A 12,720-nucleotide genomic window follows, 5' to 3' on the forward strand; every position below is an offset into this window, starting at 1 on the left:
TGGGTAAACTTCTCGAGATTACAGAACCTGGCCAATTCTGTATTATCGACGACTCATACTTATAAACATTAACCAGTTTTATGCTTCCATTGTCTAAGCCTTATAAAAGTCACTGGAATCATGATACAGACAGAAGCCATAAGTTATACCTGCACTGATGTGTAGTGTTGTATGTACCTGCCCATGCAGTGTTGTGAAGACTTCCAGGGGTCTCTCTGTCTTGGTGAAATTACTTCTCTGATGTTCCAGACGGATGATGTTTAAAAGCTCCTTGGTGACGAAGTGAGTATATATATATATATATATATATATATATATATATATATATATATATATATATATATATATATATATATATATATATATATATATATATATATATATATATATATATATATATATATATATATATATATATATATATATATATATATATATATATATATATATATATATATATATGTATGTACTTAACCTTTGTATTATAACATATACAAAAGTGTATGCAATATCGTCATATCATACTATTCCTTTAATTATGTATTTTACCTTTTAAATCAACTATTATAAATAAAATTGCGTTATATCGCAAAGGGTTGCCTTCTTTAAAGCTGTATCCGAACCTTAGTGTTAAAAACTTGGTATAACAAGTGCACACACTACTCACATATCAAACACATGCAGCACACACACCAATCAGACACATGCAGTGCACACACTACTCACATATCAAACACATGCAGCACACACACCAGACACATGCAGCACATCCACTACTTAGATATCAAAAACATGCAGTACCCCCATCACTCACATACATCACACCCACCGCTCACATAGACTCGTGCAGCACATACACTGCTCACATATCAGACACATGCAGCACACACACACTGCTCACATATTAGACACATGCAGAACACCCACTGCTCACATATCAGACACATGCAGAACACCCACAGCTCACATATCAGACACATGCAGCACACACCGCTCACATATCAGACACATGCAGCACACACCGCTCACATATCAGACACATGCAGCACACACCACTCACATATCAGACACATGCAGCACACACATTGTTCACATATCAGACACATGCAGTACACACACATTCAGGATCGGACTGGGGCACCGGGACACCAGAGAATTTTCCTGAGCAGGACGCACGGGGCCCGCTGGTTAACATGGCCGCCGGTGCACCTGCACCGAGGCCCGAAGGTGGAGAGGGGACCCTTGCAGTGCGGCTGATGAGGGCAATCTGGCCTGTTTCTTGGACCCCCAGGCTCCGTGGGGCCCATGGCCAGATTGCCCTCATAGTGTGCGGCGGGCAGGGAGCGATGCGATCCCTCCCGCTCTGCTGCTGACGGGAGGAAAATGGCAGCGGAGCAGAGGGATTCATCCTGTGCTTCCTGCCCGCCACTTTCTCCCTGACACAGGCTTGCGCTGCTTGATGACGTCACCATGCAGCGCGGGCCTGTGTCAGGGAGAAAGATGCCGGGCAGGAAGCCAAAGACGACGCTGCAGGGGAGCGAGTAGAGAGGGTAGGTAGTGTTGGTTTTTTTTTGTTTTGTTTTTTTAACTAATACAGTGGTGATGGAGGAGGTGGGGGGAGATGAGGGAGAGCAACAGTGATGGAGGAGGTGGAGGGAGATAAGGTAGAGCAGTGGTGATGGAGGAGGTGGCGGAGATATGGGAATGGTGATGGAGGATGTGGGGGGGATATGGCATGGCAATGGTGATGGAGGAGGTGGGGGGAGATATGGCAATGGTGATGGAGGAGGTGGGGGGAGATATGCATGGCATGATGATGGAGGAGGTAAGTGGAGATATGGCAGTGATGGAGGAGGTGGCGGAGATATGGCATGGCAATGGTGATGGAGGAGGTGGGAGATATGGCATGGCAATGGTGAGGGAGGAAGTGGGGGGACATATGGCAATGGTGATGGAGGAGGTGGGGGGAGATATGGCAAGGCAATGGTAATGGAGGAGGTGTGGGGGAGATATGGCAATGATGATGGCGGAGGTGGGGGAGATATGGCAATGATGGAGGAGGTGGGGGAAGATATGGCAATGATGATGGAGGAGGTGGGGAAGATATGGCAATGATGATGGAGGAGGTGGGGAAGATATGGCACGACGATAAAGGAGGTGGGGGGAGATATGGCAATGATGGAGGAGGTGGGGGGAGATATGGCATGACAATGATGATGGAGGAGGTGGGGGAGATATGGCAATGATGGAGAAGGTGGGGTAGATATGGCAATGATGATGGAGGAGGTGGGGGAGATATGGCAGTGATGATGGAGGAGGTGGGGGAGATATGGCAATGACGATGGAGGAGGTGGGGGGAGATATGGCATGACAATGATGATGGAGGAGGTGGGGGAGATATGGCAATGATGGAGAAGGTGGGGTAGATATGGCAATGATGATGGAGGAGGTGGGGGAGATATGGCAGTGATGATGGAGGAGGTGGGGGAGATATGGCAATGACGATGGAGGAGGTGGGGGGAGATATGGCAACGATGATGGAGGAGGTGGGGGGAGATATGGCATGACAATGATGATGGAGGAGGTGGGGGGAAATATGGCAATGATGATGGAGGAGGTGGGTGGAGATATGGCAATGATGGAGGAGGTGGGGGAGATATGGCAATGATGGAGGAGGTGGGGGGATATGGCAATGATGGAGGAGTTGGGGGGAGATATGGCAATGATGATGGAGGAGGTGGGGGAGATATGGTATGACAATGATGATGGAGGAGGTGGGGGGGGAAATATGGCAATGATGATGGAGGAGGTGGGTGGAGATATGGCAATGATGGAGGAGGTGGGGGAGATATGGCGATGATGGAGGAGGTGGGGGAGATATGGCAATGATGGAGGAGGTGGGGATATGGCAATGATGGAGGATGTGGTGAGGCCAGGGACTGGAAATTCATATTCCCAGTTATGAAGGTCTCAGCAGGAATGCTAGTCTGTATGACTTCAAAGGACCCCAGGAGAGAATTGAATACAGGTCAGCTAGGATATATACCTTTGTATTGCAAACGCCTATTCCTGACAAGAGTATGAGGGAGCTAATTGAATCATGGCAATGAGGAATAGCTAATTGAATTACCTCTGAAGTCAGGGGAAAGCTCCTGTGTTAGATCAATTACCATGTGCACCTTACAATGAGGATATTGCTGGGAAATGGATTATGAAATGTCTGATAGAAGAGAAGAGGAGATTGCATGTAAATCGCCTATTTTCTGCCCTGCTCAAGCTACGTATAAATGTGTCCCTCTGTGAGAGAGGAGGGGTCTTCTGTTGAGGGTCACCTGTCGCTACAGATGGGCAGAAAGACACTAGGAACCGCCCTGGACCCATGACAGCACCCTTCCTGCCATGTCCAGAGACCTTTGATGAAAGTGTGGTATATTCACTTTTATTCCTTTTAATTTTACTGTATCGTATTACTGCATTTGTCTGACTACTGTATATATATATATCTTGTAACCGCTTGTATATATTGTACCTAGCATCACTCTTTTGAGTAAATAAATATATAAAATTTATAAGCTCGCTTCACATTATCCTAAACCCGGAACTCACGGAAGTTGTGAGGAAGGATCAGGGGCACGTGGCTCCGATCGGTTTGTGACAGAGGAGGTGGGAGAGATATGGCAATGATGATGGAGGAGGTGGGGGGGGGGGAGATATGGCAATGATGATGGAGGAGGTGGGGGAGATATGGCAATGATGGAGGAGGTGGGGGGAATATGGCAATGATGGAGGAGGTGGGAGGGAGATATGGCAATGATGATGGAGGAGGTGGGAAAGATATGGCAATGATGATGGAGGAGATATGGCAATGATGATGGAGGAGGTGGAGGAGATATGAAAATGAAGGAGGTGGGGGAGAACAATGATGGAGGAGGTGGGAGAGAGCAATGATGGAGGAGGTGGGAGAGAGCAATGATGGAGGAGGTGGGGAGAGCAATGAAGGGGGATGGGGGAGAGCAATGATGGAGGAGGTGGGGAGAGCAATGATGGGGAATTATTTGGATGCTATATGCTGTTAATATCTGATCTGGTCACGGTGTGGTGGTATTTCTCCCTTGTATGTGGTATTATTCGGTCACTATGTGGTGGTAATATGTGGTCTGGTCACGGGTGTCACTGTATTTCTCCCTTGTATGTAGTATTATTCGGTCATTATGTGGTGGTAATATGTGGTCTGGTAATGCTGTGGCAGTATTTCTCCCTTGTATGTGGTACTATTGGTGTTGGGATAGTAGATTGTGTTGTGTATGGCGGTCATTTTTTCTCTCTGATATTAATTAGAAGATTCTTTATTTCCATTAGTGATTTAATACTTGGAATAAGATCTGCTTACAGGGGTTCTCTGGGGAAAACAAGTAATCACCTCTCCACAGGATAAGTGATAAATTATTGAATAGTGGGGGTCTGACTGCTGATACCTGCACCGATTGGTAAAATGTGGAGTTTTTATCCCATTAGACTGGAGCTCATGTGCGATTTGACCACTGATCCATTCATTCCCTCTGTGGCTGTTCTTGTTTTTTTCTGGAAGCCACAATGAGAATGAATGAGGCTGCGGTCAGACGTCTCACCTGCTGCTGCATTTTAAAATGGGGATAACTAAGTGTCCTGTCAGGGACAAAATGTCCCCATTCTTCCAATCAGTGTATTTTCCAATGTTCGAACCCAAACGATCAATAAGTTATCACCTATTTTGTGGAGCCCATGGATCGGTAATAACTTGTTTTAACCAAAAAAAACCTTTAATGCAAACTAACGTAATTGTACATCCCGGTTATGGTGGCGCACAGTAGATGTGCAGGAGCCGCCTGTGATTTACAGTCAACGCTGCACTATAACAGGGATAACGGCTAACAGGTATTTGCATATAGCTGTAGGGTGGACCCCTAGGGTCAATGCCCCAGACACCCCAGTCTGACACTGCACACATTGTTCACATATCAGACAAATGCAGTACACACATTGTTCAAGTATCAGACACGTGCAGCACACACACCACTCACATATCAGACACGTGCAGCACACACACCGCTCACATATCAGACAGGTGCAGCACACACACAGCTCACATATCAGACAAGTGCAGCACACACTGCTTACACATTAGACTCTGTAGGGGTTTGTACTCAGTGAGCCACGTTGGAGGTAGGCACAGGCTCACACAGTGATGCAGTCCGCAGGTTCAAACAAACTGGTGGTTTATTTAGTGTCCATACACTAGTGAGGAAACAAAAGTAACAGCCTTTTCCTGGCACAAAAAGGAGTAACAGAACAAAGCTCAAAATAACAAGTCCATGCAGCACGGCCTGAGCCATTTAAATAAAGTGCTTTTTCTCTGCCTCCAGCAGACTCTGAGAAGCACATGCAAGGTCTGCTCACCTTGCCCAACAAACACAGACAGACTGAGACAGGTGCAGCTGTCTTAAATCAGCCTTCCAAGAGCTGGACTGGAGTTGAATGAGCATCTCTTCCTCCCACCTCTTTCAGCTGCTCGTAAAACCCAGCCCTGTAATCCGGGCTAATTAAACTCCTCTCAGCACTATGTGTGCTGGAGCCTGCTTCTCCGGGTCCTACATCACCGAAGCTTGGCCCCTCGGGGACACATACCTCCCATCCATGACCTGTCCGGCAGCCACCTTACATACCCTACCCCTCTGCCCAAAGCGGGGGGGGGGGGGGGGCTTGGCACCTTCTGTCACCATACAATAAACCCTTGACAAGGCATCAGCATTCCCATGTTGTTTCCCAGGCCTATGCTCTACCTGGAAACTAAAATCTTGTAGAGCCAGGAACCACCTAGTCACTCTGGCATTGTTCCCCTTCTTTTCTCACATCCACCTCAGTGGGGCATGGTCTGACACTAACCTGAACTTTCTACCTAACAGGTAATGCCTCAGAGTGTCTAACACCCACTTAATGGCCAAACATTCTTTTTCTACAATGGAGTAGTTCTTCTCACAAGTGGAGAGCTTCTGACTGAGGTATATTACAGGGTGTTCTTCTCCATTAATCTCCTGGGACAAAACTGCTCCCAGCTCGACATCCGATGCATCCGTCTGAACCACAAACTCCTTGTAGAAGTTGGGCGCAACCAAGACTGGCTGTTTACAGAGGACCAGTTTCAATTCCTGGAAGGCCGCTTCTGCTTCCGGGGACCACTTGGCCATAGCTGACTTCGTCCCTTTCAAAAGGTCCGTCAGCTGGGCTGCTATGAGGGCAAAGTTAGGGACAAATCTTTGATAGTAGCCCACAATGCCTAGAAACGCATTTGTGGTTTTATTTGTGGTTTTATTTCCCCTCTACCAACCACATACCCTAGGTACTTGGCTTCCTCCATCCCCATGGCACATTTCTTCGGGTTGATAGTAAAGCCCGCCTTCCTTAGGGCATCAAGTATGGCTTGAACTTTGTCCAGATGACTTTCCCAGTCCTGGCTGAATATGACGATGTCATCTAGGTAGGCCGCTGCATACTTTTTGTGGGGTGCTAAGATCCGGTCCATGGCTCTCTGGAAGGTGCTCCCTGCAACCCAAACGGCATCCTGACTTATTGATAACATCCGTCTGGCGTCAAGAAGGCTGTCTTCTCCCTGGCCTCTTTGGACAGGGGAATTTGCCAATATCCTTAGGTGAGTTCTAGAGTGGTGATGTACCGAGCGGGTCCTAGCCTTTCGATAAGCTAATCCACCCTAGGCATTGGGTAGGCGTCAAACTTTGAGACCTCGTTCAGCTTCCCATAGTCGTTGCAAAACCGCCATTCTCCATCTGGTTTCGGCACTAAGACTATAGGACGGGACCATCCACTTTTTGACTCTTCAATGACTCCCAGGTTAAGCATCCGCCTCACTTCTTTTGAGATCACCTCTCTGCGGGCCTCGGGGATCTGGTATGGTTTTAGATTGACGAGAACATGAGGCTCTGTGAGAACCTCATGCTCTATAACCTGAGTGAGTCCTGGCAACTCCGAAAACAGGTCTTTTTTTCGCTGTAGCAACTCTTTGCACTGTTGTTTTTGGGCACGTGACAGTGACTCTGCCACCTTGACCTCTTTCACATCGGCCTCAGCCACTAAACAGGGAGCTTCCACGGGCTCTACATGGTAAATTTGGTAGGGCTTCCTCTTTCTCAGTTGGTGGATTTTATAGTTGACTCCCCCACTTTCTCTTCCACCTCATAGGGGCCCTGCCACTTGGCCATGAACTTGCTCTCCACTGTGGGCACTAGCACAAGCACTCGATCTCCTGGGTTGAACGATCTCACCCTGGCCGACCTATTATACACCCTGGACTGTGCCTCTTGTGCCTTGAGGAGGTGCTCCCTCACAATGGGCATCACGTGGGCAATCCTCTCTTGCATCTGGGCAACATGCTCCACCACGCTCCTATAAGGAGTGGTCTCAGCTTCCCAGGACTCTTTCGCCACATCCAGGAGTCCTCGAGGGTGTCGTTCATAGAGTAGTTCAAATGGGGAGAAACCTGTGGAAGCTTGGAGAACTTCCCTGATGGCGAACAACAGATAGGGAAGCAGACAGTCCCAGTCTCGGCCATCCTTTTCCACTGCTTTCCTCAACATTGCTTTCAAGGTTTTCTTAAACCTCTCGACCAGTCCGTCCATCTGGGGATGGTACACGGAGGTTCTCAGTTGTGCAATATGCAATGTCTTGCACAATTCCCTCATGACCTTCGACATAAATGGAGTTCCTTGGTCTGTTAGGATCTCCTTAGGCAACCCCGTTCTTGAAAACTTGTGGACTAACTCCCGGGCTATACACCTGGCGGAGGAGTTTCGTAGTGGTACGGCCTCCGGATACCATGTAGCATAATCTAATACCACCAGGATATACTGATGCCTTCGGGCGGACTTGACAAGAGGCCCCACTAGATCCATTGCTATGCTTTCGAATGGAACCGCGATGACTGGTAGGGGCACTAGAGGACTGCGGAAGTGGGCCACGGGAGAGGTTATCTGGCATGTGGGGCAGGAACAACAATAACTCTTTATTTCTCTATAGCAACCTGGCCAGTAGAACCTCTGGGGGATCGGTTCCTGAGTCTTGTCTGCACCCAGGTGACCACCCAACACATGAGAATGAGCCATGTCTAACACCCTGCGTCTATAGGGCCCTGGAACCAGCAACTGTTCAATTACCTCACCCCTTGGCTTGGTTACTCTGTACAGCAAATCCCCATTCACAGCAAAATGAGGGAACCGAGTGTCAGCCCCTGGTTCCTGAGGCACCCCATTTAACACAGTAACATTTTCAAAGGCCCCTTTCAGAGTTAAATCCCTGAGTTGGGCAGTTCCAAAGTTTCCCTCGGACACCTCCAGCTCAGAGATATTGGCCTCAGGGGATGTTGCCTCATCCTCATCGCCCACAAACACACACATGGGAAACTCATCTACCATGTTCTGCGGGTAAGTTTCCTTAGGGGCGATCTGGCTGTTGTCCGAGCAACCAGGTTTCCCAGCTTTCCCCCACATTTCCCAGAATAATGCAAAGTCACGTGCAATTATTATGGGATGCAATAGGTCCTTAACGACCGCCACTTCATGAGATGTGATGCCACAGTCTGTGTTTACATCCACCTGGGTCACAGGATAGTTCTTAGCGTCCCCATGGATACACCGGACACCCACCACCTTCCCAGGAATCAGTCGATGAGGGAGTGTGGCCCTTATCAGGGTTGCCAATCTTCCTGAGTCCAATAGTCCAGAGACTTGTATCATATTTACTGACACTGAGCATGCCTGAGGGCCCTCGCCATGTTGAGGAACCGCGCTGCAGGCAGGGTAGGCAAAATAGGAGTAACGCTGGCCCATGTTGCAGTTCATTGGCTCAGTGTTTATGGGACACCGGGCGGCAATATGGCCAGGAGTATGACATCTCCAACACACTATATTATGGGGTGGGACCTTGGGCAGCAACTCAGACCCCTCCTGAACTCTAGGACGCCCCCCAGGTGTGGCTCTAGCTCCCTTCTTTTGTGTGTCCGCCGCCTTTTGGGAACCTCCAGCAGACTCTGAGAAGCACATGCAACGTCTGCTCACCTTGCCCAACAAACACAGACAGACTGAGACAGGCGCATCTGTCTTAAATCAGCCTTCCAAGAGCTGGACTGGAGGTAAGTGAGCAGCTGTTCCCCCCCAGCTCTTTCAGCTGCTCGTAAAACCCGGCCCTGTAATCCGGGCTAATTAAACTCCTCTCAGCACTATGTGTGCTGGAGCCTGCTTCTCCGGGTCCTACATCACAGAAGCTTGGCACTTTGGGGACACATACCTCCAGTCCACGACCTATACGGCAGCCACCTTACAACTCTTAAAACACACACCACTCACATATCAGACACAGGCAGCACACACATCGCTCACATGTCAGACACAGGCAACACACACCACCCATATGTCAGACAGGTTTAACCCCTTAAGGACGGAGCCAATTAAGTCCTTAATGACAGGCCAAATTTTACAATTCTAACCACTGCCACTTTATGACTAAATAACTCTGGAACGCCTCAACTAATCCCGCTGATTCTGAGATCGTTTTTCATGACATATTGGACGTCATGATGGTGGTAAAATTTCTTCGATATGACTTGCGTTTACTTGTGAAAAAAACGGAAATTTGGCGAAAATGTTGAAAATTTGTCAATTTTCAAACTTTGAATTCTTATACCCTTAAATCAGAGAGATATGTTACACAAAGTAGTTAATACATACCATTTTCCACATGTCTACTTTACATTAGCACAATTTTTGAAACAAATTTATTTTTTGTTAGGAAGTTATTAAGGGTTAAAAGTTGATCAGCAAGTTCTCATTTTTCCAGTAAAATTTACAAAACTATTTTTTTACGGATCACATCACATTTTAAGTGATTTTGAGGGATCTATATGACAGAAAATACCCCAAAGTGACACCATTATAAAAACTGCACCCCTCAAGGTGGTCAAAACCACTTTCAGGAAGTTTATTAACCCTTCACGTGCTTCACAGGAAAATGCATTTTCCCACCACTATCTGCAGTGCTCCAGGATTTCTTCAGCCTAACACTGGCAAGATCTTGGGACCAAAAATTAACTTTATGGCGCTTGGTGCCTACTCTACCTGATATTTTATGGCCCCCATTTATGTAGCACACACTGCCTTTCACCATATTGATAGGACTGCTCTCTGGCAGAGTCACTCTGTTGCCCTGCAGTCTCCTGGCACACTGCACTTTCTTGTCTGTCTATTTATAACGATTTAACTGTTACATACTATGTATATTTATATTCTAATAAAATTGATATTGTTATGCCAGTTGAACTCTGATTCTCCTTTGTTCTGTATCAGCCTGAGTTGGCACTTTCTACACCGGTGCTGGTACATATGGAATTTGACCAGACACAAGGTGTTTTTTGTGGTATTATGTATTTGGACCTTTTTCTTTCATTAAATATATTCTATATGAAATGGTTTCCCAATGCCCCAATAGTATGGATCCCCTCCTCTCTCACATGTCAAAAAGTTTACTTTCCATCTTTAAACCGGTCATAGAAGTTACTAGATTCCTCACTCCTTATTGCCTTACTATCTGCACCTGCAATAGGAGAGCACCACACCCTACTTAAGTTTCCAGCTTACTTTAGGGTGCTGCCAGTTTACTGGTCCCCTAGTCCCTCACACCTCTTCCAGCCCCTGTCCCTAGCTGTCACTACCCACATAACTAGACATTTAATTTCTCCCTTTTCTCTAATATCTTTTACTCCTCTTTCAAACATGCAATCGTAGCCTCATAACTAAAAAAAACATTCACCATAATCCGCTCCTCCTTCCTCTATACACCGCCCCTATTAAACAAACCATCAACAGATTTGGTTTTCAGTATCATCTCTATGCTGATGACTCCCAATTACACACATCTTCACATGACATTACTACAAAATACCAGTGATTGCCTGTTCACTGGCTCTAAGGCTATGAGCCCACGTTGCGGAAATGAAGCAGAACATTTTTGCTTCATTTCTGCAAGTCCTCTCCCGGAAAAACGCATGCGGAATTCCGCACGCGTTTTCGACATGCGGAATTGCCTTGCGTTTTTTCATGCATTGAATAAGGCAATTCCGCATGCGGAAACGCAAAATTAATGAACATGCTGCGGATTTTTGAATGCAGCATAAACGCTGCGGAAAAATCCGCAGCATGGGCATAGAACTTGCGGATTCTCATTGGGGACCATGGGGTGCGGATTAACAAGCGTTTTACAAGCGTTTACGCTGCGGAAAATCCGCATCAAAAACGCTTGTAATCCGCAACGTGGGCACGCAGCCTAAGATTATGTCCTCCCTGTAGGTAAAACTGAATCTTTCCAAAAACTGAACTCCTTGCGTTTCCTCCCTTTACTAACCTACCTACATTTGAAATGACCATTTCTGAGGATGGCTCTACCATAACTCCCAAGCAGCAAGCTCACTGTCTTGGGGTTATATTTAACTCAGCTCTTTCCTTTACTCCCTGCATGCGATCATTTCAGGGGCGGAACTACCGCCCGTGCAGCCGGTTCATTGAACGGGGGCCCCGAGGGAGAGGGGGCCCCTTCAGCCTCCAGCAGGGCCGCCATCAGGGCATGACTGCCCTGACTCCAGTATGGGGCCCAGCCGGTAGGGGCCCCCTTGGGGGCCCCCCTCTTGTGCGTCTCTCTCCTCATGGGGCCCCCGGCCCCATGCTAAGCGCCGGGGCCGGGACATCTCAGCGCTGCGCTGCTGCGGCAGCGCTTTCATGATTCCCCTGACTTCCGGTCATGTGACGGCACCGTCACATGACCGGAAGTCAGGAGAACCTGGTGTCAGCGATTTGGACGAGCGCCAGGATTCTGCAGGGATCGCATGGGGGTAAGTATAACAAGTTTTTTTTTTTTTTTAAATACAATTTACTAGGAGTGGGGGGAATGGGAGATGCACATGTGGTGGAGGGGGATGAGAGAGGTGCACATGTGGGGGAGGGGGATGAGAGAGGTGCACATGTGGGGGAGGGGAATGAGAGAGGTGCACATGTGGGGGAGGGGAATGAGAGAGGTGCACATGTGGGGGAGGGGAATGAGAGAAGTGCACATGTGGGGGAGGGGGATGAGAGATGTGCACATGTGGGGGAGGGGGATGAGAGATGTGCACATGGGGGGGATGAGAGAGGGGCACATGTGGGGGAGGGGAATGAGAGAGGTGCACATGTGGGGGAGGGGGATGAGAGAGGTGCACATGTGGGGGAGGGGGATGAGAGAGGTGCACATGTGGGGGAGGGGAATGAGAGAGGTGCACATGTGGGGGAGGGGAATGAGAGAGGTGCACATGTGGGGGAGGGGGATGAGAGAGGTGCACATGTGGGGGAGGGGGATGAGAGAGGTGCACATGTGGGGGAGGGGGATGAGAGAGGTGCACATGTGGGGGAGGGGGATGAGAGAGGTGCACATGTGGGGGAGGGGGATGAGAGATGTGCACATGGGGGGATGAGAGAGGGGCACATGTGGGGGAGGGGGATGAGAGATGTGCACATGGAGGGGTGAGTGCTGCACATGGAGGGGTGAGAGCTGCACATGGGGGAATTGGGAGAAAATGAGCTGCACATGGGGGAATTGGGAGTAGGGGGATAATGAGCTGCACATAATGAATGTGGGGTGGGGGACAGTAAA

At 48.3% G+C, this 12,720-nt stretch overlaps 1 protein-coding gene across 1 annotated transcript in view; it reads right to left on the reverse strand.

Moving 5' to 3' along the window:
* SFT2D1 (SFT2 domain containing 1) overlaps positions 1 to 12,720 on the reverse strand; it is a 110,950-nt gene that overhangs the window by 91,757 nt on the left and 6,473 nt on the right. The gene's annotated exons all lie outside the window — the stretch shown is intronic.

Source organism: Phyllobates terribilis, unplaced genomic scaffold, assembly GCF_046119375.1.
Source record: "Phyllobates terribilis strain yellow unplaced genomic scaffold, ASM4611937v1 Scaffold_3__8_contigs__length_932513732, whole genome shotgun sequence".
Taxonomy (NCBI): domain Eukaryota; kingdom Metazoa; phylum Chordata; class Amphibia; order Anura; family Dendrobatidae; genus Phyllobates; species Phyllobates terribilis.